Source organism: Hemicordylus capensis, chromosome 2, assembly GCF_027244095.1.
Source record: "Hemicordylus capensis ecotype Gifberg chromosome 2, rHemCap1.1.pri, whole genome shotgun sequence".
NCBI classification, from domain to species: Eukaryota; Metazoa; Chordata; class Lepidosauria; order Squamata; family Cordylidae; genus Hemicordylus; species Hemicordylus capensis.
In genome coordinates this window covers 362,699,414-362,727,097 of record NC_069658.1, presented here as the reverse complement: position 1 = coordinate 362,727,097, position 27,684 = coordinate 362,699,414, and the positions used below count along the sequence as shown (strand labels likewise).

Here is a 27,684-nt window from a genome sequence, read left to right as displayed (position 1 = left end):
CTCACCGAAAGCAGTTTGATAATTGTGTGGAACTCACGTCGTCCTTTCCCCCCGCCCCCATGCATTTAATATTTAAAAAAAACAGAGAAAACGACATAGCCAATGCGAGATCAAATGTAAACACGAAATGTATTTGAATCTATTGAACTATTGACACCCCCCGCCCAATTCGCTCGGTTCTCTCCCCGCCGCCATGCTCGGATTTCAGTTTGCGGTCCGTCCTGCGGATTGTTGGGTGTAATCCCACCGCAGTCGTTGCATCATCATCATCATCATCATCAGGTTTATGTTCATGGTTCTGCCTTTTTAATCCAGGACCGGTTCCTGCATCTTTTCCTTGCCTGCACATCCCTCCGCATTGACATGGATGCCGGAGAAGGAAGCCTGCCCTCGACCCTCTTTTTTCCTTTTCCAAGTGCAGTGGTGCGTCCGGGATTCCCACCTAAAGCCTTCCGGTTAAGCAACCCGGCTGCAGCTGGTTACAAAATGTCTCCCCCTCCCCTTTTGCGGGCGGGAAGTCTCCAGCAGGTGATGGGCTTGTGGGGTGCTCCTCCTCCTCCTCCCTTCACCCCAGGCTCTCGCTGTAGCAATTTACTTCGGATGTTTCATCAGACACACCGCCAGCCAACCTCATACAACTTATTTCCTCCAGTCCCTGCCACTCTAGAGGAAAACGTGCAGCTGGCGACTCGGGCAGGCTACCCCGTCCTGTCTGGTTCTTGGAGCGCAGTGAGCCGAGGAGGAGGAGGGGCAGGCGGGTCCAGGCGCTCTGCTACACCGGCTTCTCGGAGCAGGAGGAGGGGCGCGGTGAGGAATGTCTCCAGCTGTTGCTGCTGCTGCCCCCACGAATCTCTCTTGCTCTCAGCTGTCAAACTGCACTTGAGAAAATCCACTCACACCTCCTGAAGTGCGGGGAGGACGACGTGACACTCTACGCCACAATCATGGAAGACTCCCTCCCCTCCCCTTGTGTCTTTCAGCTTTCCTTATAGAACTCTTGCTTCTTTTCAAGGTGCCCCTTCAAGCGTCTGGTTGCTCACAAAGTTTCTTGGTTCAGGTTTTTGGAGGCCAAGTTATTCCAGGCGAATAAATGCAGGAGGATAATAAGATGACAAGTCTGGATCCCCAGCAAAATGTTGCAATATATCCCTGGTCTACTGGTGTGCTTGAGCCTGTGGCCATAGTGAAAAAAACACAAAGTTAGCATCAAAAGCAGGAGTCCCTGCTCTAACTTTAGTCTTACTTCAAATGCAAATTTAACCCCCTCACACCATTTCTTGGGGTTTTTTTTTGGGGGGGGGACTAGTGCTCAGTTCCAGCTCTTTATCCAGCCCCAAAGCAGGCATTAATGGCTGTTGAGGGGGTCAGTTTAATGTTTTTTTGTCAATATTTGCTGAGATTGTAGAGAGGGAAAGGGATTGTAGAATCACAGGTGCACCTAGGTAATTTTGGAGCCTGGACCTAAAGGCCTTTGGAGCCCCACCTCTGCAAGTTAAGCATCATTTTTAACACATAGGTACTTGAGGGCACAAACCTTACCACCCGGGACAGACTAAAGAAGATTTGGGGCCTCCCATGGGATGTGGAGGCCCTGGACTTCAGCCCCGAATTCCAGGGGTAAGAGTGGAATAGGTTATATCTAATGGTGAATATTATGTTATTGTGTGTGCGCACATGTTCACACACACAGTGTGATCATCAGAGCAACCTCTGGAGAGTTCACACAGATACAATTGAAATTATGTTATTTGAGGAGGATTAACACCTCCACACACCAAGAGCTTAAATGTGTCAAACCCCTTCTTATTTGTCTCAGAAACACAAGCGGTGAAATGATTGGTGAGGGGAAAAATAATTGTAGACATCTTTCCCCCTCAGAAGCAGAAGGGGTTGTATCTGTCTTAAGGGAGTATTCTTCAAGCTGAGAAATGTCCTGCTCTTTTTGTTCAAGCCCTCCTTCCCCCACTCATTGCTACTGAGCTCCGTTTAGCTCTCTTTGCATTGTTGTCAAGTATTCTCTGAGTCCATGGATATGCTGTTCCATTGAGTTATATTGGGGCAGCTTGGTAGGGTTTATTCCCCCCTCCCCAGACTTTTGTGAAATTAATGTATTTGTGGATTACCCTGAGACTGCTGGTGCCTTCCTCTCACCTGCAGGTGCTCCAGTTATGTGTCTATAAGGATAAGAACATTCCAGCTCTTTCAGAAATAGATATAAGATTTGAGTGGTAGCCAGTTATTCTGTGTACTTTAGTCTTTAGAAGCCATGGGATCTGGGGAAGTATAATGTTCTTGCTTCCTATTGAAAATCTGTGTGGCAAGATATTTACTTATTTATTTACCTGGAAATGTAGCCAATCCAATATCTAAGGATGGAGGTGAGGTATAATCATACACAATAACACTGCATTTAAAAACTATGTTAAAACATATACCCCCAAAATAACATCCCCAGCTCTGCCCTTCAGTTAAAGGCTTAGTTCTAGCCACTAGAGCTAGTTGAGATGACAGGGTTTTACAATGCTGCTTGACATTCTTGGAGATTGCATGTACTGGTGGCCTGATCGCTGTATGTAACAGTGAGGTATGTAACATCCTGATTGTCTCCAGATAGCTGGGGCAGGGGGTGTCCTTAGGGCAGGGCAAGCAGGGTGACTGCCCCCGGCCCAGCTCTTTTAACCCTCATGAAAAATAATGGGAAGGGTCCCCCACACTGGCTGATTTGCCCCAGGCCCTGCTCCCTGCCATGGCTCTCTAAGTACAGCTCTCCTGCCATCCCACCTTACAGAGAAAGCCACCTGGCGAAGAACTCCTCCATCAGAGACTCTTCTAGAATACACTACCACTGCTACAAATATTTATATACCGCTTTTCAGCAAAAGTTCTCAAAGTGATTTGCATAGAAAAATAAATAATTGCAATGGTTCCCTGTCCCAAAAGCATTCACAGTCTAATCTAAAAAGAAGTATAGAGACTGCAGCACTGGAGGGATGCTGTGTTGGGGTTGGATAGGAACAGTTGCTCTCTCCCTACTCAAAATAAAAGAATGGCCACTGAAAAGGTGCTACACTTACTTGTAACCAAAGAAGAAGATGTTGGGAGATTTGATCATGGAAACTGACCAAACTGGTCCCTGGTCTCTTTCCACTAATTCTCTCAAGCAAAGCCATCCTGTTCATGCAAGCACATTAAGCAACTGCCTAAGGCAGCACAAGTCATGGCCAGCAACCATGACAGAAGTTGTGCGCATATCCAGTCTTTGTATTGCTTCCAGCATAGCCAGCTTCTAACATGAACTGAAAGTACATCATAGAATCTTCTGAAATATGGTGAGTTGAGTTCTAGCTGCAGCATGCTACATTCACCTGAAGACATGTAGGCCCTGTCTAGCAAAGCTAATCAAGAGGAATCTGCTTAATTCATCTGACTCAGTCTTAACATAAATGCAGATTAGGGTGGGTGTGGGTACATTTTCACCATGTCCAGTGACTCCAACCCTTTTCTTTTCTGATGATGAAGGTTCTTAAGAACTTGAAAGTTAGCTGCTTGAGATTTTGTGTCCTGTTGGCTGGTCCTAATCAAGGTATCACTAGAATGTGACTTTTGTATTTATTCAACAGTAGTGCATGATGTTCTAGCTAGTTAGTGTTCCTCAGGGTGCTTTTGTATTAGGACATCAGTGCAGATGTTCCATCAGTAGGGATAGCTAATTCAGATATCAAAGCTAAAGCATTCTTTTTGTCTTCCATTCCTTTTATGTCTCTGCCTTTTAGGGATTATGGGGCAGCTTCCAAGTTTTTGGTGCCATTGGTTAGACAAACAGGGGAAACCGGGGCAATTATATGCAAATTGCACACAGATGAACAAGTTTGGATGGAGGTCCCATGAAGGGCAGCTTCCATTTAGAGTGACATAGTGTATGATACACTGTCGCCTCCTCTTGCTTCAGACTGCATGTGATTATTTCTCAGGAGCACCTATGTCTTTGGCCAGCAATTGATTATACATGCTGAAACACTACTGTTGAAAGGGTCCATGTATTAGGTAGAAATTTCAAAGGCAAAAATCCTTTTGTTAATAAAATAAAACAGCAACTGCTTCATTTGTGTTACTAGGAGGTATTAATAAGTAACTACAACAAATGCTATAAATGCTCCAGCTTCACAAGCAGGATGCCTCTGAATACCAGTTGCAGGGGAGCAACAGCACGAGAGAGGTCATGCCCTCACTGCTTGCCTCTGGGATTCTCAGAGGCATCTGGTGGGCTACTGTGTGAAACAGGATGCTGGACCAGATAGGCTTTGGGCTTGATCCAGCAGGGCTGTTCTTATGCTCTCAAAGGTACATTAATGTTTTACACTTTATTCCTGGCCTGGAGTGGTCCTTGCAATCTTTCTGAAAAAAATCTTTGGCCAACAACTTCTTCAGAAATTTGGAATGGTCAGTTTGTGGGATATAGCACCAGCAGGGGTGTAGCTAGGGGAGAGGAGGCCTGTGTTCACTCCTCTCCCCAGCAGCCCCTCAGAGTGAGGGAGATAATGAAGAAAACAGGGAGGGTGGAGCTGGGGGCCCTCAGGTGCTGGAGGCCCATATTCTTTGAACCCAACTGCTCAATTATAGCTACACCACTGAGCACTAGTTAATCCTGTGAAGAGGCAAGTGTGAATGCTTTTCCTTTTAAACATCGATGTTGTAGAAAAGCTCTCTTTGTGGTGCATTTAGCACATAATGTACTCCATTTCCTTACAGAATTCTGTTCAACTCTTATTTTGTTTACATCACTCTGATAGGCTCCATGTATCTTTTCTTCTGGATATGGTGGGCCAGCTATAGATGCAGAGCTACTTGATAAACCTTGATCCCAAATTAAATTCGGGGTAACCTGTGGTTAATGGAACACTGATCTATGTTTCAAGAGGCCAAATGGCAATCCCAAATCCATCTCTATTGCAGGATATCATCTTCCTAAGTCCAGATCCTGTCACCTTAAGTGGTGCAGCGGGGAAATGCTTGACTAACAAGCAGAAGGTTGCCGGTTCGAATCCCCGCTGGAATGTTTCCCAGAAACACCTATATCGGGCAGCAGCGATATAGGAAGATGCTGAAAGGCATCATCTCATACTACGCGGGAGGAGGCAATCGTAACCCCCTCTCGTATTCTACCAAAAGAAAACCACAGGGCTCTGTGGGTGTCAGGAGTCGAAATTGACTTGATGGCACACTTTACCTTTAAATCCAGATAATGTTGAATGTTCATGGCAGGCCTTCTAAACAGAAGCGTTGCTTTGCAGTGTATAGAACTGTGAGCATCATAGCTTAGATAAGGACAGAAAGTACATGTGAGGTAAAGCAGAATCTAGAACTCCCCTCTGAAGATCTATAGGTTAAATGATTCCTTGGGCATGAGGCAGACATTTTTGGTGACAGCAAGCCTTAGGACAATTGCATAGCTTTAAAGTCCTGTTTTGTTTTGAGCTGCTTGCATCCTCTTTGACTTATTTTTTCTTTTGAATATTTGAAATTCAAAACTATTCATTACAAACAGTGAATGGAATAATTTACTTGTAGATGACTACACACTGAAGAAAATAAAAGTGATGCTATGGAAGAAAAAGCAGAAGGAATGATATTTAAAATGGTTCAAATGCCATTTTGCCCCTTCTGGTTATTTTATGTAAAGGTCAGGTATTTGAAAAATTGTCTCGGTGAGGAGTTATTTTCTGAATTTACAGAAAGGCCTATTTGGTTGATAAAATATGAACTGTTTGAAAGATTTATAGGGGTCAGAAATCCTGCCTAACATTTTTTATATTTAGAACAGCAGGAAGCCGCACTGTGATATTTTTAAAACAGGTATTTACTCACGTAATCAATCGCTTTTTATGTGGAATGTGAATGCCTGGTGTAACTACTGCATTTGACACAGAAGACAGAGGTAAGGGCAGAAGGGAATGTACAAGTTGTACAAGAGGAACTATTTCAAGAGGGACAGTTCCCAGAGACCAAAGACAAAGCAACCATCTCCTGTGTTCACATGCCAGGCCTCTTTTTTCCTTAGACAATAAATTCTGTATAATACATTTGTGATTGTAATTTCTGCTTAAGAAGTTGAAATTGTAAACCTTTTGCCATGGTGGTGGAAAACAGGCAATACAGATCAGAACTAGTTTTGTTAGATGTGCTTAAAGGGGAAAAAAGACTCTTGTGGCACCTTACAGACCAACTAATTTATTGTGGAATGAGCTTTCACGGAACAGCTCTAACTCATTAGTTTTGCTTGTGGAATCTGTGTAAACTAGGGTTCAAACTATGTTAAGGGTGTCATTTAGAATAGGTAGAGGGCACAGTGTGAGGGTGATCTAACACTTTGCCTCCCACTCTGTGACCTCAATCCAAATCCCTCCCCACTGGACCTATTATTAGCCACAGAGGTGAAATCACACAAGCACATAAACTATCCATAAGTCCCCTCTGTCCCTGGCTACCCCACAAAGAGTTAAAATCACCCTCCTTCACACCCTAATCCAAATTACACCTCCTCTCCTGCACCTCACACACAGAGAGAACTGCTTTTTGAAAAATAAAAAGAGGCTGGGAATTCCAGTCAAGGAATATCCATGTCATGTCTGGTTTGCCCAATATATGCCTGTGATTATTCTTTCAAAAGGATGTCTTTGGTAGAGAATCAACTTCATTTTCATTTCATAGTGCTATGTAGTGAAGTGAGTTTTGATTTAGTGCAGAAAACCACAATGAAAACCACAATGTTAGCATGGGTTGTGGATTTGGCAAAGTTGAAGATAATTGATAAAAGCAATGCAAATGTAGAATATTGTTTCTAAAACCTAGGACATTTTTTCATTGGGTCTATTTGACCAAATGACAACAGTGTAGCTTCACCTTAGATGTATTGTTTTTGTGGCTTCAGATGACTATTTTTTTCACTCTGTGTCTCCACTATGGCTTCAGCTCAATGACCATTATGATTGTAATATGTGACTATGGAGCTAATCCCGTGCCCCTGAGTTCCATACAGATACCACCATACTGTGACTGGAAATGTGAAAACAATACAAAATAAGCCTTGTGAGAAGACATGAATATAAAGACATATGCACAATTCTAAATCCCCCCCGCCCACCTCTGCCCTCCCTAGTGCAATTGAACTGGGCTTCTTCTTAAATAACCCCAGCTGTTTCCTGTGGTGACTCATGCCAACCTCTCAGGAGCCCTTAGAAAAGGAAGACAGAGATTTCTGCCAGGCTGGTCAACTGGGAACTTCTGTGGGAAGCTTTGGATGTTACCCAAAAGCAGATGGAGAGGAAGCACTTCCTCTTTTTGGCGCTTCCTGTGTATTGTCCTAAGTGGGAACTTGCGCATCTCCCCTGTGATGACGAGATGCTTGCTTTCTGGATGCAGGTATAATTTATACAGAATACCGTGGGAGTGATATGCGCATTTTGGCTTTGGGTGGTGCACAGGAAACATTAAAATAGGATGTGTTCCCCGACTCCACTGCCCCATCACCTCAGTGTAATATCAGAAGCCATCATGGCTGAGCAGCATGGTAAGAATTTTCTACTTTGGCTCTGTCCTCTTGCTTGATTTGATTCTACTTGTCCTGGAGGTTTTTCACACATGGCTCTATGCCTTGGAGTATCTGAAGAGCAAATCTGCTTCGCAGCAGGTTCGAGGCATTTTAATTTGAGGGATTCGATGGACCATTCACATAGCCATCAGCACCTTTTTCGCATAGCCATCAGCACCTCCATCAACACCTTTGGAGAAAGCAGAAGCCCTGGAGTTTTTCCCCCCAAAAGCTGCTGGAAATAGAGGATTTTTTTTTTACCCCGGACATAACTCGGGCTAAGCCAGAATTCACAGCCTGCATTCGGGGAGAATCAAAGTCCTGTCTGTCCTGGTCCCTGATAGCTTGCAGGGAGGTTGGATTAAATCCAGCGAATATGTGGACTGGCACACTCCAATCAGGAGTGGATTGGGGGGGAAAGCCCCGCCTGTAAAACCTCCTGGCGTCCTTGGCTCTTTCTTCAGTTCTGACCTATCTCAATTCTCTCCTGTCTGGTCTTGCTTATACTACTATCTAGACATAATCTTTTCTAGTTGCTCCCACCCCATTTGAACCCAATCCTGGTGGTTTCGTATTGGACCCCATACTGTACAGGCTCTGTGGCTAGCCCCCACAATTTTGTATTAACTCACATCCAAACCTATACCTGTGTTAGTAATTTGTGGCACATTGATGGCCTGAAAGAAAACAATAATCATCTGTGTCCTGATGTTGGGTCTGCAAATAGTGAGGTTTGTCTGTATTATGCCAGTGCTTCCTCCTGTATTCTACCAAAGACAATCACAGGGCTCTGTAGTCGTCAGGAGTCGACACCGACTCGAAGGCACATTTTACCTTTTCATCAGTTGCACTGGCTTCCAGTCCATTTCTGAGCGCAATTTAAAGTGCTGGTTTTAACCTTTAAAGCCTTAAATGGCTTGGGACTGGGTTACCGGCGAGAGCTCCTTGCCCCTTATGTCCCGATGCAGAACTTCAGATCATTTTCAGAGGCCCTGCTTCGAATGCCTTTGCCAAATAAGGTGAGGCAGGTGGCTACTAGGGAGAGGGCCTTTTCAGTGGTTGCACCCCGTTTAAGGAACAGCCTCCCCAGTGAGGTTTACCTGGCACCTTCATGTTCTTTTAGACACCAGGTGGAGACATCTTCTGTTCACTCAGGCTTTTAAAAACTGATTTTAAAAATTGATTTAAAAACAACAACAAAAAACAAGTTTTAAAATTGTTTTGGGGTGTGTGTGTGTGTGTGTGTGGGTGTGTGTGTATAAATAATTTGGCGTGCTGTGATTTGATTTGTGTTACATAAATAATGTGTTCTTAATGATGTTTTAATGTTGTGTTGTGAGCTGCCCAGAGAACAACTTGTTATGGGGCAGCTAACAAATAAATTTATTATTTATTAGGGTTAGGGTTTATTATTTATTATTAATTAGCAGGGGGAGAGCAACTGTCCCTATGCAAATGCAGCACAGCATCCATCCAGTGGTTGTAGCTGGTGTCTACCTTATGTTTCATTTTCAATTGTGAGTCATTTTGGGCAGAAAACCATTGTTTATCGTTTCTATATAAACCACTTATTTATTTTTATTATTTATTTAAAATATTTATACCCTGCCCCTCCAGTGCACTACTGCTCGGGGCAGCTCACAACAACAAAATAGATACAAGACACAATAGAAATAATAAAATTAACAAACAAGTTAAAGGTCAGGTTAAAACCACACTCATTATTAGGTTCAAGTTATTTTAAAAGCTAAAATCTGAGAATTATAAAAAGCTAAAGAACCTACCAGATATAATTAAAAATGGAGCATTAAAAAGCCTCCTTAAAAAGATGTGTTTTAAGTTGTTTTTTAAAAACACTGAAGGAGGGAGCATGGTGAAGCTATTCAAGGAGGGTGTTCCAAAGCTGAGGGGCCACAACTGAAAAGGCCCTGTCTCTAGTCCCCGCCAACTGGATCTCTGTTAGTGGCAAGGCCATGAGCAGGACCTGAGATGATGAGTGGAGGGCCATGGCAGATTCATATGGGTGAACACAGTCCAACAGCTACCCTGGCCCCAAGCCATGAAGATCTTTAAAGGTCAAGACCAGCTCCTAGCCCGGTAGCGGACTGGTAGCCAATGAAGCTGCCGCAGGATGGGTGTGATACTTATGAAATGACTTGCATCCACAAGCATCCTTGCAGCAACATTCTGAACCAGCTGAAGCTTCCGAACAGTCTTCAAGGGTAGCTCCAAGTAGAGTGCATTGCAGTAGTACAGTCTGGATGTTAACAACACATGAATGACTGAGGTCAGGTCCGACTTCTCCAAGTAGGGTTGCAGCTCGCGTACCAGCTGTATTTGGTAAAAGGTGCTTCTGCACACCGCCACCGCCTGTGCCTCCAAGGACAATGTTGTGTCCAGAAGCACCCCCAAGCTGCAGACTTTGTCTTTCAGAGGGAGTGTGACCCCATCCAAAACCAGATTTCTCTAATTACTTGGATGATCATTTCTACCAACCCTGAACACTTCAGTTTTATCTGGATTAAGTTTCAGCTTGTTTGCCCCCATCCAGTCCAGAACAGCCTCTAAGCCCCGGTTCAGAGCATCCACTGCCTCCCTGGTGTCCACTGACTTAAAAGATAGGTAGAACTGGGTGTCATCAGCATTTTGATGGCACTGCAGCCCACTCCTATTGAAGACCTCTCCCTGGGGTTTCATGTAAATGTTAAACAGCATGGGGGACAGAATAGATCCTTGTGGCACCCCATAGGCCAAAGGCCAAGGGGTGGAGCAGGCATCCCCCAGCACCATGTTCTGAGTATGACCCTCCAGGTAGGAGCAGAGCCACCATATAACCGTGCCCTCAAGCCCCAACCCAGAGAGACGTCCCAGAAGGATACCATGGTTGATGGTATCGAAAGCTGCTGGGAGGTCCAAGAGAATCAACAGAGTCACACTCTCTTTGTCTTTCTCCTGGCACAGGTCATCCACCAGGGCGACCAAGGCAGTTTCAGTCCCATATTCAGGTCAGAAGCAAGACTGGAAAGTATCTAAGTAATCAGATTCATCCAGGGCTGCCTGGAGCTGAGATGCCACCACACTCTCCAACACCTTGTCCAAGAAGGGGAGGTTTGAAACTGGTTGAAAGTTATTTAAGTCATCTCGGTCCATTGAGGATTTTTAAAGGAGGGGCCTAATAACTGCCTCCTTCAAGTGAGGGGGAACCTGCCCCTGCTCTAGAGAGGCATTCACCACCCCTGTCACCCAGAAGTCTTCACCAACCATGAAGGGCAAGGGTCGAGGACACACGTGGTAGGTCTCAACCTTCCAAGCAGCCTGTCCACCTCCTAAGGCAACACAGTCTGAAAACGATCCAATATAACAAGACGAGACGGTGCATTGGCAACATCCACTTTGAGCACTTTTGTTAAAAAGTAGTATAGAAATAGTAGTAGTAGTGAAAGGCCCATGCAAAGAAACCAGGACGTGGATCAGGGAAACATAATCAGTGACAGGACATGGGACTAAGTATACACTTCATTAGCTCCTCATGCTATGTCAGTGACAGATTGCACAAAAATGTGCTGATGCACACATACATCAGAGCTGGATGGTCATGCCTTAGATGGCCTTTTGATCTCCTCCAATTCAATGATATCAGTTTCTACAAGTCTACTGATCTCTGTCAATCTATTTTGTTTTTTCTTTGGATCTCACATGGGTTGAATGCGTAAAGTTGGCCCAGCAGGACATCACAGTTCAGCCTATGTCTCTAAAAGCTCTTGTAGATTTGTGGGTTTCATATGTGCCTGAACTGGCTTGGGTGGGTGGGGCAGGGATCGGTTCCTTTAAAAAGCAAGTCCTTACTTGCTTCTCTGCTGCCCCACTACTTTTCTGGGCATGGCACCCGCTTTCCAAAAGGCCACGTCCAGCTGCAGTGCTTCAGCCACACCCGGTCTTTTGGAAAGAGGGTACTGCGCCCAGAAAAGCAGTGGGGCAGTGGAGAAGCAGGTAAGGACCCGCTTACCTGCTTTTTAAAGAAACCAATCCCTACCCTGCCAAACCAGTTCAAATACGAGCACTTGAGCCTGTTCGGGACTTCCCTGAGGAGGTGCCGAATCACTTTGGGCACCTCCTAGTTTCATACAACCAATTACATGGAAATTAAACAGAAGACACGTGTTTCTCAATACATTTTTGGTTAAAGTAGAAGGGGAAAAAATAGGGACAGCATGAGTTCCAGCAATTTACTACAGAATATTTGAACCAGATGCCGTTAAACCATAATTCCAAGCAATTTGCCAGAATTATGTATCTACTTTAATCTTTGAGTCAAAGTTAGGATATGCATGGTTTGCATTACTTGCAGATATAAACAAAAATGTGATGCAATTACAGCTAATATGGGACAGATAATGACAAACAGGCATGATTTCACTAACTGCTGTTCTAGCTGGAGGAAAATTGCTAGCTGAGGATAGCCTGTCATAAACTAGCTCTCAAAATGTGGCTGCCCAGATGAAGACATTTCCAACAATCCAATAATTCATTGCTATGTAAAAAGAGTGCTGAGATTCAGCAGATTGGTGTCCTCATCTTTAGTGACTGCAAAGGCTGCTCATATAGGTAGGGCTATCATGCTTAGATATAATAAAATAGGGGAGAAGTTAGGCAAAGAGGCACCTTTTAAATAGCAATAGCAATAGCACTTACATTTATATACCGCTCTATAGCCGGAGCTCTCTAAGCGGTTTACAATGATTTAGCATATTGCCCCCAACATTCTGGGTACTCATTTTACCGACCTCAGAAGGATGGAAGGCTGAGTCAACCTTGAGCCCCTGGTCAGGATCGAACTTGTAACCTTCTGGTTACAGGGCAGCAGTTTTACCACTGCACCACCAGGGGCTCTGTGGTTAAAGTGGTGATTCTCTTACATTTAACAACAACTACTACTACGGAGTAGTACTACTACCATTTTTCAACAGTTCTCAAAGTGTTTTATGCAGAAAAATAAATAACAAATAAGTCGTTACATAGGGATGCTCATAATTGCTCTCCTGTGTTCCCTACAAAACATATGAGGCATGCCACAAGTTGTGCACCTTGTTGCACAAGTGTAACCATAGTCTGGAACAAAAGCTGCAGGCTTCGTGCAACCAGCTAATGCAACATCCTTTCTCAATTGCTCTCTCTCTCTCTCTCTCTCTCTCTCTCTCTCTGTTTGTTTTATTTAACACATTTGTATACTGCCCAAAACGCAAGTCTCTGTGTGGTTTACAACAAAATAATAAAAAACAAAAGATTAAAACATTAAAACATTACAACAATTAAAATTTAAAACGTTAAAACTATTAAAAAGACAAATAAAACAATATCTAATTAAAAGCCTGGGTGAACAAATGTGTCTTGATTGACTTTTCAAAAGTTGTAAGAGATGGGGAGGCTCTTATTTCAGCAGGAAATATGTTCCAAAGCCTCGTGGCAGCAATGGAGAAGGCCCCTCCCTGAGTAGCTACCAGACGAGCAGGTGGCAACTGCAGACGAACCTCTCCAGATTATCTCAATGGGCAATGTGGTTTATAGCGAAGAAGACATTCTCTTAAATGTTAGGATGTCTGCCACTGGGGCGATTCACATGATTGGCCTGGGCAGGCAGGGAGGACATGGAGGAAAGGCTGCTCTCACCTTACCTTCCCCAAGGCGACCAAGAATGCCCTCTTAGGGGCACTCCCCACACACCCACACAGGCAGCCGTGCTCTATGCAGCTCCATGAAGCACGGAGCAGGGCGGAGGGATTTGGGGCCAGAACTTGTTGTTCCGGCCTCCAGGCATTCCTCAATGCAATACATGACAAGTGTGTTGCAGTGGGGATTCCCCCATGAGACAGGCACTCTAGGCACCCGTCTCTGTGATTCCTTGGGCTGCATGCAGCCCAACGAGTCACAGGATACCCAGTAGTTGGGTTAAGGGTGCAAGAGCACCCATAACCTCAGCTAAAAGCCGAGTTCATTAAGGGGGTTAGGCAGGCAGGGAGTGGAGGGATCTGCAAGGATCCTGCCGCTTCTCACGACCAGCCTAACCCTGCCTTGGGCAGCCCAGGCAGGGTTAGGCTGGTCATGAGAACAGTTTCACCGAGTCATATCTTTAGTCCATCTCTCAGTAGAGTCTACATTGACTGGTTCTCTAGGGTTCCATATGGATCCTTTCCAGCACTGCCTGGAGATACCAGGGCTAAATGCATAAACATTTATGTGATTATTTTTAATGTGGGTAGCCTGCCTGAAACATGTAGGGAGGGACATGACTAACAGGTACTGTATGCCAGTGTTCAGTTTGATTTTGTGCATGTTTGTCAGTCACATTGGAAAGCTTGGAGAAAGGCCCAAACTTGCCAAACTTGTAACATTGCTGGAGAATTACTGTGAGGGTGGGTTTTTTTTTTAATAAGATAATGGCTGATGCAATCATAAACATTGCATCAGTCTTTACTTTAAGTATTACCAGTCTCCACAACTACCTGAGGGCCAAATTACACATTACATTAATAATGTGCTTAGCCCTGATGTGTTCAGTTTTTCTGGGCTAGATGTCAGCTATGGTGAGCAGGAGAATCCAAATCAGGACAGCATTGGGGGAGAGGTTCTTTGCATCCAGTGTGTTCCAGATCCACATGGGCTCCCCAGAGCTGCTATTTGACCCAGGGAGGAAGGTTTCTATTCACACCAACGGGAACCTTTCTCCTGAGTCAAATATTAGCTCTGTGTATGTGGGATCTAAATTGGCTCCAGTGGTGGCAAAGGGTTAAAGCCAAGTCCTGCTCTAAATCAGCCCCTTCCTTACTTGTGGCTACCATTTAGACCAGAATATCTGATCACATCAGCGTCAAGCTAATTGTTAGGACAACATTTTTTCTGGTCCTGAGTTTTCAAGTTGTTGGAGAACTGTGGTGATGCTTAACTTATTGTCTAGGTGGAAGTTACAGATAACGAGGCTCTACACATGATTGGTGTGTAGAGCCTAAAAGGGATCTGCGGGGAGTGTGGGTCAAACTCACTCTCCCTGCAGGCGATCATCAGGCTAGCCCTGGGCAGCTGGATCGGCCACCCACATGTCTACAGGCTCCAACACGGAGCCTTTAGGGGTGGTGGCAATTGGGAGCCGCCTGGCCCCCGGAAGCCCCAGCATGGATCCATGAATGCTGGGATGGAATGCTGGGATTCCCAGCATGGATCCATGAATGCTGAATGGATCCATGGATCCATGAATGCTGGGTCTCCCCAGCATTCTGGGGAGACCCCCCAAGGCTGGGAGGCTTGTTGTTGCCTCCCTCTCAGAGGACTACTCATGAGTCACCTTGGTAACTCACGATCAACTAAATGGGGTTAGCAGATTGCTCACGCAGCTAACCTTGTTGGGGGGGGGCAATTAAGTGTGCTAAACAAGTGTGCTAAACTACATGGCTCCTGGTGGTTCACACGTGCGGGGGAAACCGGGCTGGGCTCCCTTGGCCTTGTTTCTTCCGTGCACGTGAATAGCCTCAATGTCTTCTCTGTGCAGTTGCATCTAACACGTAGCCAGCATTTAAGAGGACACCATTTGTCTGTTTCCACTTAAACTATAATTTATATCTAATGTTTAAGTATCAGAACTAGTTATAGTATAGATAACCTTTAAATAAGAACTCCAGCATCCGTATTCACTGGCATGGGAACATAGCTTTATACCAAGTCAGACCATTGATCCATCCAGCTCAGTATTGTTTACAATGATTAGCAGCAGCTTTCAAAGGTTTCAGGCAGGAGTCTCTCCCAGCCCTACCTGGAGATGCCAGGGATTGAACCTGGGAACTTATGCATGCAAGGCAGATGCACTGCCACTGAGCTTTGGGCACATCCAGCTAATTGACTCCTATGCAGCAGCATCACTCCTGCTAATTTAAATGCATGTTTACCTGGATTTCACCTTTCCTCCTCATCTTGGGCCATTCATGCAAATTGGACTGTACTCTTTATCCAGCGGATATTCCTACAAAGCACAAAGATGCTTTTCTTCAGCAAACAGTCCCCCAGGACATATAATTGCAACTTTGCTTGTTAATAGGGAATGTTTTGTTTTGTTCACGTATTTAATGAATATAAATATTATGATATCATATTCATAATATTTTATCTCACTTTATAATTCCAAGAATTTTCAGTGGCTTACAACCAAAATCATATAAAAGCATTAAAAACAACTAAAATCAGCTTTAAACAATAAATCAATTAAAAGGAGCAGTTAAGCAATAAAAGCAACATTCACAAAACATAATTATAGCAGCCTCAGAAAATACATAGATAGTAACATTACCTCAATATATTTGTGGAGATAAACACCATTTCTGCCTATTTGAAATTGCACTAATTGTAAACACCTTTATTTTATGTGCCTTGCAAATAAAAAAACCAATTTCCATCGGAATAACTATGCTGTTGAAATTGAGTAACCATCAATGAAAACACGGTCTGTAGACTAGATGAATGATTCAAGGCGGTGTTACGAGTGGCTGATGTTCTACGTTTACTAGAGGAGGTCCTACTGAAATCTAGTAGTCCTTTAGAGTAACTCCTGAGTCGTACTATTGAGTAATTAGCCAGGATATCAACCAGGGCACAGAACTGACTTCAGGCACAAGCTATGTTTTCCTCACAGCCCTTTTTATTTGATTGGGACTTAGGCAGGGGCCATGCTGGTTGCTGGAACCTATCCCCAGTAAACAAACAGCTGAAGAGGCTATTCACACAAGTGTGCAAAACCGGGCTATGGAAGCCCAGCCCGGTTTTGCATGCACGTGTGTACCGCTGGGATTGGGCCCAATCCCAGTGGCACTTTGGCAGCAAACCCACCTATGGAGCCTCCCTCTAAAATGAGGATAAGGGAGCAAGCACTCCCTTAATATCATTTTTTTGGGTTGTCTGTCAGCCATGGCTGCAAGCAGCTAGTAGGCCCTAGCACTCTTGGGGGAAGGAGAGGGATCCCCGGATCCCCATAATGCACTGCGCACTCACACGGTGCATTATTGGAGCTCTGGGTAGCAGGGCTGTGCGAGGCGACGTGTCCCAACACCTCAACCCTCTGAACTACCGGCAGCAGTTGGAGCTCATCTGGGCAGGTAATCTGCCCACCTAAGGAAGGGAGACTGCTTGCCTGCGGGGAGGTAAGCTCTTCAGGGCTTCCTCCCTGCAAACCCTATAGCCCTTTCTCATTGGTCATGAGAACGGGTTCGAAATGTTATTGAGGTACTGTTAGATGCTAAAGAACTCATAGGCCCCATCTCGTTCTTCTCTTTATTAGTAGCATAATGCTTCCTATACAACATTCCCATGGGCTTTCTCCAGTCTAGCCAGAAATCACTTCATTGTTCGACTGCTTTACTATTTTTTATGGAATCTGTTTGCTGTTGTGTTTGTAAACACAATGAGGCTATTCTCACGACCTCCCAAAAGCGGGCTGAGGAAGCCCAGCCTGGTTTTGGGAGGTCGTGTGCTGCAACAGGAACCATGCGGCTCCCGGCAGCAAACCTCCATAAATGCCCCCACCCTTAAATAAGGTTAGAAGGTGAGCTCTCCGTCAACCCCGTTTTGTCAATTGTGAATCACCACAGTATGGCTTCACGCTGCAGTGACTTATGAGGAGACCCCCAGCCAGGAGGCTACAACAAGCCTCCCAGTGTCAGGGGTCCCCGCAGAATGCTGGGGCTTCCAGAGGCCAGGCGACCCCCGATCCCCACCGCCCCTACTGGCTCTGTGATGGAGATGGTACCCATGTGGGCAGCCAATCTGGCTGCCCAGGGTGGGCATGACCCGCTCTCCCCACCTAACCCCATCCAGCTCTCCACAGTGTTTGTGTGGAGAGCCTCCATGTATGCAAAAAAGGGAAGCTGCCAAATTATATGCAACTACAGTGTCACTTCACCAAGGTTTTCCCCTTTGACACCCAATTGAAGTTCACCATTCCCCAATAACCAGACATATTTTTTTCTTTGTTCAAGCACTCTAATCCAAGCCTAGATAAGATAAGTAGACAGTGGGTATCATTTCTGGATCAAAATTAAAACTCCTGTCTTGTAAACATCATACAAAGATCAAGTTACATGGCTCATACTTTTCTTTGATGAAGGCAGCTGTCATTCAGTGTCCTATTGAACATAATGTGCCCTCCAACATTTCACTGATGAAAATAGGGACACACCTATGAATCTGTGGGGGCAGGCTAAACAACCTGGGAGGTGTGGTGTACAATTCTGACTAAAGCATGTCACAAATGGAAAGCAGGCAATAAAGTGCAAGCAGAGCTATAGTGTTGTGCACCCATGTAGAGAACATGTAGAGACATGAATTGTCATCTACCTACCCATTTAGAAATTAAATTTTTAGAGACTGTGGGGAGGGAGCCGAATCTCGAAGAATGACAACGTTAGTAACTGACATGAGAAAAAACTGAACAAGGCATCCCCCAAAGACAAAAATAGGGACAAAACAGGGACAGTGATTTAAAGAGGAACTGTCTCTGGGAAATAGGGTACGATGAACGTACAGTGGAATCCAATGCTGAATGTTGGCCCTTATACACCAGTGCATTATTGGCCCAAGCTTTTCAAGGGTTTCCTTACTGTGCTGTTTCTCTTTTGTCCTCCCCCACTCCCATCAGATTGGGCTTTGTGACAAAGCATGCTGTGATCCCTTTTCATCTACAACCCAAGACAGCAGGCAGGGATGCACGTTGACATGTGTCTTGCAAGACAGATGAGAGTGTGCGCACACACACATCCTGTAGTACAGCACAGTTGCATTGGATTACATTGAATGTGTAGCTGTTCTTTGCTGCACTAGAGCATTAAGGTGATGCATTTGCTTCTTTTTCAGTGTCCTTTGAAAAGATGTGTTGGGTGATAGCTAAGGTTGATTAAATGTTACTGGAATGGTTGGAGCACATTGTGTGACAAAACATGCCCTCTAGCTTTTGATAGGATTTAATGCCAATGAAAATACATTATTTGAAGAGATAGGTAATTCCTAGAGGGTTTGTTGAATGCTCTGGCAGAACCAAAGGACCATTTGAATTTGGTTTGGCATTGAAAATTATACATAGTTCAGGGCTGACTAATAGGCCATAATTCTATTGAGGGGTACCACTGAAACAATAAACCCCAAGATCCAGTTGGATGGTGACAGTCGAAACCAGTGGCTTAAATTACTGTGGGCTCAGACAACTAGGGCATCTAGAAAATTATTGTTTCAGGGCTTTTCTTTGTTTTAAAAAAGTGCATACATGCTATAAATGAGAAAATAGTCGTATTTATTTTTGGTATGCATTTAAAATAGGCCCATAAACATTATTAAATGCAAAAAAATAACCACAACAAATAGTTATTGTGCTATATTACTGCTATACATGTTACCTGAGCCTGTGGCTGTTAAGAAGCAGGGTTCTTCAGTTTTGTGTAGCTGCTGCAGAATGGGCTGAGGCACACATTTCTTCGAAGTCAAGTCTCATTGTGGTTATCTAAACCTCCAGAGTGTCCCTTAAAGCTGGGGATTTGTGAGAAAATTCCCCCAGAACTTACCCACCAGCACCTGGGAGGGTAGGGCAGTGCTTCATAACACTAAGAGAGTAACTGTGTCAATCTCCTTCCCCTTCAGAAAAAGAAACGGGGTGTCTGATTGGTAATGGAATCACAGAGGCTCTACACATGATCCGTGTATAGAGCCTGGGAGGGTTCTGCAGGGAGAGTGGGCTTAGCCCGCTCTCCCCACAGACGAGCAGTCATGCAGCCCTGGGTGGCCGGATCGGCCGCCCACATGACTACTGGCTCCCTCACAGGGTCGGTGGGGGCTGTGGGGATCGGGGGCTGCTCGGGAAGTCCCAGGATGCCCCTCGCAAACACGTAGGGCATTCTGGGGGGCCTCTGATACCAGGAGGCTGCTTGTAGCCTCCCAGTTGGGGGTCTACTCGTGTGTCACCACGCGCCACGGTGGCACATGAGCAAGAAAACCAGGTTAATGGAGCGCCTGCTCCGTTAACCTCGTTTAAGGGGAGGGTGTTTTAGGCGGACTAGCAGCCTTGAAAGCACCAGGCTCGCCCGCAGGCCCGGTGGTTCTCACGATCACTGGAAAGCGGGCTCCCTTAGCCCGCTTTCCAGTGATCGTGGGAATAGCCTGACAGAATTTCAGCATTTTCTCCCGTGGAGACTATTAGTTTTACCCATGGAAGCAGAAGGGGTTGTTCAAGCTAAGAAATGTCCTGCTCTTTTTGCTGAAGCACTCTCCACTGAGTTCTATTAGCTCCACCCATCTGCTTTTCTTAGCAGTCTGAGCTCACAGACATTCTGTCCAGTGATGTAGCTGCCAATTCAGAAGTGCAGGCACTCTCTGTGACAGCCCCCATGGCCATGCCCACCCCAATAGCCAGAGAAGAAGAGAAGAACCTGTGCTCCGTTCCTGTACGTCCCCCCTCCACTACATCTCTGATTCTGTCCCTTTGACTAATATGAGGGCAGTTGGGGGTTTGGCCTCCTTAGGGTCCTCCCTCCTTCAGATCTTTGTGAAATCACACCAAGTCTGCTAGTATCTCCCACTTGCCTGCAGGTTCTCTGATTCTCTGTCCGTAAAGACTAATGTTTCCAGCTCCTTCAGAAATAGTACTGTATAAGATATGCATATGTGTGTATGTTTAAAGACAGTGAGGCTGTTCTCATGCGCACTGGAGCAAGCTAACCCAGGCTATGGAAGCCCAGCCTGGCTTAGGCTGCATGTGAGGACCTCCGGGATCAGGCCCGATCCTGGTGGGGCAGCACCACTTAGTTTGGCTTTTAGCCTGGGTTAACAGTGCCAGCGCGCCATTAACCCAGGCTCCAGATTCATGATGTGTCTCCTTGGGCTGCATTTAGCCTGAAGAGACACAGAGGGCGCCCATCTCCTGGGGGAATCTCCCAGTGCATGCACTCAGCATGCAGTGCCTGGATGCATCCTGGCCTCTGGAGCTCCATACTGCCTGGCACAGCAGTGGATCATCTGGGAGCATGGTTTGTGCTCCCAGCAACGTTCCATGGCTCATCTGGTGGGGGGAAGGTAAGATTTGTGCAGCCTTCACCCACCCAGACGTGTGAATGGGCTCAGTGTCAAATATACAGATACAGAAGAAAGAAAGAAAGAAAGAAAGAAAGAAAGAAAGAAAGAAAGAAAGAAAGAAAGAAAGAAAGAAAAAACAAAAGAAGCTAGGCTTGTATTGTTTGTAATTTGTTCTGCTCAGCTGCAATTTATGATGCAGATTTTACCTAAATTTTAATCTTGTGAAGTTTAGATCCAGAACTTCAATTTTCTGAAGGGTTTTTTAAAAAAATAGAAAAGTTGATTTGTAATACGGAGATTTTTAGAGAATAATATGGATGTTATCTTATGGGGACTTTCGATAGGCAATGATCAACCTTTATTCTATAAATATTTACATATTAGTCTGCTTGGAGTTTTAAATCATACTGAGGGGAATATACCTAGAAATAAGGAAACCATGCCTTTGAATATAAATAAAGGGATTTATCTAAAATATTTTGGCCCAGATCCTGAAAAATGATTTTCATGCAGAAATCTGTTTTCTTACTTGTATCACCCTTATGATACATGCAAGCGGGGGGTGGGGCGGATTTCACACTCTCATCAGCCTGACTTGGCAAATCTGTAAGCTAAGCAGCGTTCCCACTGTGGGAAGAGTTAAGCATGTATACATACTTAACTTCCACTAAGTTCAGTGGGATTTGAAAGTGCTTAACTTTAACTGAATCATTGTCAGAATTTTTGTACAGGCAGTATGGTACCTCTGGTCATCATTTTTTACTCTGTTGGGCTAATTAAAGAATAAACTTTCATATGATCAAATGGCAATGAATGTATTAGTTGCAGTCAGGATGCTCAGTTTATTATGGGGAAAACAGGACAGAGCAAACATGTAACACTATTTGGCATATGGCATCTATGGGTTTTTCTAGGTGAACAAAAATAGAACAGATGTGCAGGTGTTACTGAAGGCATCAGATGTCTAGGGATGTGCACGGAGCTGGTTCAGAGGCCCATGGGCCTCCAAACCGGTTCAAAAAACTGGCGGTTCGGCCAGTTTGAAGGTGGGGTGGGGGTAATTTTAAGGACCGTGGAGGGTGCTCTTACCCCCCCCCCCACACTGCGTTTCCCCCACCAGTGCTGTTCTCAAAAATGGTCCCACTGGGGCGGAAATGTACCTTCTTGATGCTCCAGTATGTTGAGGGCTGGAAGTGGCTGCTGCACGTGTGCGCATGCAAAGCGGCCATTTCCAGTCTGCAACTTACCAGGGCAGCAAGGAGGTACACTGCTGCCCCGGCGGGACCGTTTTTGAGAATAGCGCTGCGCTGGTGAGGGAAATGTGGCGGGAGGGGCGGAGAGCACCCTCCCCAGTCCTTAAAATTATCCCCACCCCACCTTCAAACTGGCTGAACTGCCGGTTCCGTGCACTTCCCTAGTGCATGAATGGCTCAGGCAGGCATGGGCAGGGAGCGGTTCCCTTTAAAAGCAGATAAGCAGATCCTTACCTGCTCCGCTGCTGCTTTCTCAGGCATAGTGCTTTGCTTTACCAAAGGCCACACATGGCTGCAGGAAATAGTGCCACAGCTGCACATGGCCCTCGGCAGACTGAGCGCCACACCCAGAAAAGCAGCGGAGTGGCAGAAGAGCAGGTAAGGAGCTGTTTACCTGCTTCTTAAGGGAACCACTCCTTGCCCCACCCACACCTTCACGAACTACTTGTGCACATCCCTATATATAACCTATGTATTGGCTCCTATGGAAACTTCCAGATGGGGCGTTTAGTCTTGGATTGTGACAGCTTGTTCACTCACTCTTTATGTGGAGATCGCATGGCATTGTCATTAATCCACTATTAATCTGTATTTTCCCCAAACTTAAATTGTCACAATTATTTATGAAGAAAATTCAACTTTTTTGAACAGCAGTATAGCTATGTGCTGTCCACTAATGTGGATGAGAGCTAGCCAATGAAAGACTCCCAGTGCATGCTATTGCTTCTGCAGTGCAGAACAATGCGATTTTACATGTATCTGAAAGTGACAAAGCAATGATTGGCTGGTGCTACACAGAGCCCATTTGGAAGTGCCTCATGTTGATTGTGTTAGCATTTCTAGAATATGGGAGTGTGAGTCTCATGGCAGGACCTGCGGGATGAACACAACTTCTTCATACCAGGAACATTTTCTGAACTTCTATTTTTATCATCATCATCATCATCATCATCATCATTTTAAGTATTCTTTAGTGGCCATGCTCTCACATTTCACCTGTGTTGTGCAGATCAAGAGGAGGGGAGCAAACAACAGCAAGGATAATCCAGTATGTGGAGGTGTCAGATTGAGCTTTTATCACTAGTTTGCAAGGATATTATTCAAGGATAAAATGACATTTAGGCACACTTTGCCCAGTTGTATGCAAAGGCCCAAGGATTTAAATTGTTAAAAGACAGAGACTTTGTGTTTCTCAATTGCAAAATATTAAAATGTTATTTTTTGTACATTTAATACTCCATGTAATGTATTGCATTAATTACTATGGCTTCATATAATACTGATTAAAACAAATTTATAAATCAGCTGGTCGTATCTTATAGGGGGGGAAAAACCCTGAGAGAAATGGCATGAGGGATATTAGCTGTACTTTCAACATATCCTGTCATGGGTATTATATTTCCATAATCTTGGAAAGTAAACTGAACTCCTGACAGGTGGTTCAACTTCAGAACAGAGGTGAGCTAGGGTTTGGATTTAAGAAATGAAAGCAGAAGCAACAGGTTCATCAGTCTTCCAGACTTTTTCCTGGCCCCTTTGCTTCTGAATCACTGCATCCAGATTACTTGTATGTGGATTTATCATTCTTAGTACATTTTGTTAAGTTAATGTGCTAGTCTTCTGTGTTAGTGTGGTAGAAGTTTTTTGCTGGTCTTAAAGGTAAAGTGAGCCATCGAGTCAGTGTTGACTCCTGGAGACCACAGAGCCCTATGGTTGTCTTTGGTAGAACACAGGAGGGGTTTACCATTGCCTTGAGATTATGCCTTTCAGCATCTTCCTATATCGCTGCTGCCCAATATAGGTGTTTCCCATAGTCTAGGAAACATACCAGAAGGGATTTGAACGGGCAACCTTCTGCTGGTTAGTCAAGCATGTCTCCAGCCAAAATTATCTGCTTTGAGTAATGTGTGAGGAATTGCATGCTGATGATGAGTAAGCTGCCCCTGGCTATCTTTTGGCAGCACTAAGTATGACACCACCACCCAGCCTGCATTCAAACCCCAGCCTTTGAATACAAAGGGATCATAAGGTAGACAGAATCATAAGGTAGATCATAAGGTAGACAGAAGCCAGTCAGGGGTGTGGGCTTGTAAAGCTGCCCATTTAATCCCATAGTCCTTTGCTCACAAAACTCACCACAACCTACAGCAAAACTGGCAATCTTCCTAGGACTTGCTTTGTGTCAGTTTATAGACCAAGGTATTTTTTCACACAGCAGGCTTTACTGCAGGTTTACTACGAGCTCGAAGTTGCGCCAAAAAACTGACAGAAAAAGTGGATTTTTAAACCCCAGATATAAATCGAGCTACACTCTAACATGCAACGAAAAACACAAATTGTGTGTGAAGTGCTCCCTGATAGCATGTAGGGACTTTGGGGGTAAATCTGGCGGATAGGTGAACACACACCCTCCTTTCTGGAAGAGATGCAAACTAAAAGCCCTCTGTGAAAAATGCCCTGGAATATGCTAACAGCTTATTATTGGAAAAGCAAGCAATGAAATATTTGAAGAAAAGTGCCTCTGAACATATACAGACTGCATTTCTCTTACCATTATGCAGCTGTAGCTTAACCCCGCCTCACTCCCTTATAGTACAGGGGCAGACGGCATGGTTCACACATAGGCCTGTGTCCCAAGATCTTTTGGGAAACCATTGTCTGCACACCTCCCTTGTGATCTGTACCAAAATCCTCACCCTAAATAAAAAGCTTGCTTCCAGTTCCTCCCCTCTTCAGTCTCTTGTCCAGGATAGGGTTGCCATATTCAAGTTTCCCAAATCAGGGTGGCCTAATTTGCATATCATGCAAATTATATGGCAACTAATTTGCATTTATTTATTTGTTTGTTTATTTGACAGATTGTTATACTTTCCCCTCCTTCTCTTCCCTCCGATGTGATCAGATCCAGAGTAAAATCCAGGCAATCTGGGCAGCACATTTGAAATCTCTGTCAATCTGGGTGGGATTTAGCAGCTGGGTGGAGAAGCCAAAATCCGGGGGCTACCCTAAATTCCGGGGGACATGGCAACCCTAGTTCAGTAGCACCACACTGACAAAAATACTTCTTCAAACAGCTCTCTATTCTTGCCCTCCCCTTTGACTTCATTTGTACCACGAAAGTGTGGCAGCTTAGTGAAGAAAATGGTGGCAACTTCAATCGGTGCTATTGTACAATGGCTAAAGTCTATACAATATTCAGCACCAGATTTTATCATTTCAAAATGGCTCCAATATCTACAACTCCTTCCTTTTACTGGTGCAGCCAATGTCATGATTCAGCATTCATTAGCTTTTCAAAATATGGCATCAGCGATCCTTGCCCTGGCTGTTTCCAGCTCCTATTTGGAATGGTTGCAACAGGGTATAATATAGTTTTTAAAACAGCTTTGAAACAGATGTGATGTACATAATCGTACAGACCTGAGTAAAGTCCTTGGAATAGAACTCAATATGGTTTTGCAGTGCTTCAATTTTTGCATTAGCTGCATACAAAGTTCATATTAGTGGATTTTCAAGCATTGCTCCAAGTCAACCTTGATGTCTGCAGTCCAACCAGTTTTTTCTTGGATTGTTATGATTAAATATGAGAACACAAAATATTTGTGCCACCTAGCCATCTATTTTTCTTATCTGACAGATTATTGTGACTATATCACCCATAAGCCTCTGAAAGGACAGTCTATGACCATGAAAAGGCACATCCAAGTGTGTCCATGGCATGTCCCCTCTCTTACACTGACCACATTTGTATTATTTAAAAGGAGAAAGGGAATATTATTTTAGTAAAGTGTGGCACATACTATGTTGACATGTACTTTTATTTGGTGTTAGTTAATCCAGATTATCATTCTTCGCCTTATATTTGCAGCCACAGATGTAGTTAAGAACTTTTCTCTGCACATAAGCATGCCTTTAAATACAGAGAAAAATAAATTTTGTGCATTTCAGGGCAGAGAAGCTCAGTTAAACTTATTATTGCCTATTAACACTGCCCCTTTACTGTTCTCGTAATGAGATTTGTAAAGGGCGACATTCCACTTTTTCAGTGTATGGTACACGGTAATAGTAATTTCTTTGGTTCCGAATCCGAAGGCGGTATTTATTCTGGATTGATGAATGTGCTGAAAAGGTGATCTCTGGCATATGTTCCCCTTAGATGACTATATTTATTTTCTTCTTTAAAAAACAAAACAAAACCACATAGCACAAATCCTTTGTATAGCATGTTCTGCATAATGCCCCACAAGCCCTTTACTGCAGGCATATTTTATGCACGTTAAATTAGTAGAACCTTCAGAAACAAGGCGAGAAAAGAGAAAACAAAGAGATCTACAGTACTGTGGATATCGGCACAGAAAAAGAAAAGCGATCGACTGCAGCCTTTGCCAAAGAGCACCGTTAAGGCTTCAGCAATTCCTCGCACCCAGGAGTCTCGCCCTCTGCACTCCCCACCCCCTTGAGACTGAATTGCTATAAGGCTCTTCATCCACCAGTCGCGCGCGCGCGCGCTCTCACACAGACAGACACTGCAACCCAACCCCCTACCTCTTTTAACCAGGCCATTCATATGCCCAAGAGGGTGGGGGAAACTCCGCCTCCCCTGCCACAGGAGATTGTCTGCAACTCCAGCCACCCCCTTCCCCCATCGACGGGCGGCTTGGCAGAGCACGTACCACACGTGCTGCTGCCAAGGCGGAAGGGGGCCACGAACCGGCGGGTTCTCTGTCAAAGGCACATCATACAATGGCGCGAGCACGTGCTTGCCCGCCGTGGGGCTCTGACCGCCCCCGCCCGCGCTTTCTCCTTTCTCCCCTTTCTGTCTCTTAACTCCGCCCACTATGGCGACACACCCCTCAGACCCAGCCAATCCGAAGCCGAAGACGTGCCGCTGCCTAGCGCGCTGCCACACAATGCCACCCCCCCCCCTCCGCGGCACTCCCCCGGGCAGCTGCTGCTGAAGCTGAGCCAAGGAGCGGGTTGTGGTGGGTTTTCGAGTCAACCATGTGCGCCGCCGGAGAAAGGAGAAGAGCAGGACGATCGGAGGCTGCCTGCCTGCTTGCTGTTTCGTGAGCCTCGAAGAGAGCGAATGTTCCTGGGAATCCGAACCCACTTTGCAACCACCCAGCACTTTTACAAACACATTTCTGGCGAACAGATTTTCAGCCAACAAACGCCCGCCCCCATTGATTTCAACGGCCCTTACTCTCAAGTGTGTAGACTGTAGTAGGGTTGAGTTGCCAGCATTCCACTGTCGGAATACGGGACGTAGAGGGGGAATATCTTATGTGGGAGTAATCAGGGGGCCGAGTAGCAGTGCTGTATACGTTAACCACTTTCAACTTAAACTAGTTACAACTTGAATTGCTTCTCCTCTGTTTATTGATACAACCATAATTAGCCGAGTTGTTAGCTAGCAATGACAGGTTTCACATACCAGCAGCACTATCTAGTAAACATCACTTACATAGGAACATAGAACATAGGAAGCTGCCACATACTGAGTCAGACCACAGGTCCATCCAGCTCAGCATGGTCTACACAGACTGGCAGCAGCTCCTCCAAGGCCGCAAGCAGGAAGCCTCCCTCCAGACCCATCCTGGAGGTGCCAGGGAGGGAAGGGACCCAGATCTCCTCCCAGAGTGGCACTCCACCCCCCCCCCAGGGGAATATCTCACAGCACCCACAAGTCTAGTCTCCCATTCACATGTAACCAGGGGGCAAAGGGGGCAACACATGCTTGCCACCACAAGA

General features: G+C 45.1%; 1 long non-coding RNA gene across 2 annotated transcripts; it reads right to left on the bottom strand.

Moving 5' to 3' along the window:
* Positions 1–110: 110 nt before the first annotated feature.
* Positions 111–26,703, bottom strand: LOC128346003 (uncharacterized). Of its 2 annotated transcripts, none has more exons than XR_008316739.1 (3): positions 26,607–26,703; positions 15,523–15,596; positions 111–1,172 (listed from the first exon to the last, which is right to left on the bottom strand). It is a non-coding gene; the product is annotated as an uncharacterized LOC128346003 (long non-coding RNA). The 2 variants fall into 2 exon arrangements; XR_008316738.1 differs by lacking the exon at positions 26,607–26,703 and adding an exon at positions 19,012–19,269.
* Positions 26,704–27,684: the final 981 nt, after the last annotated feature.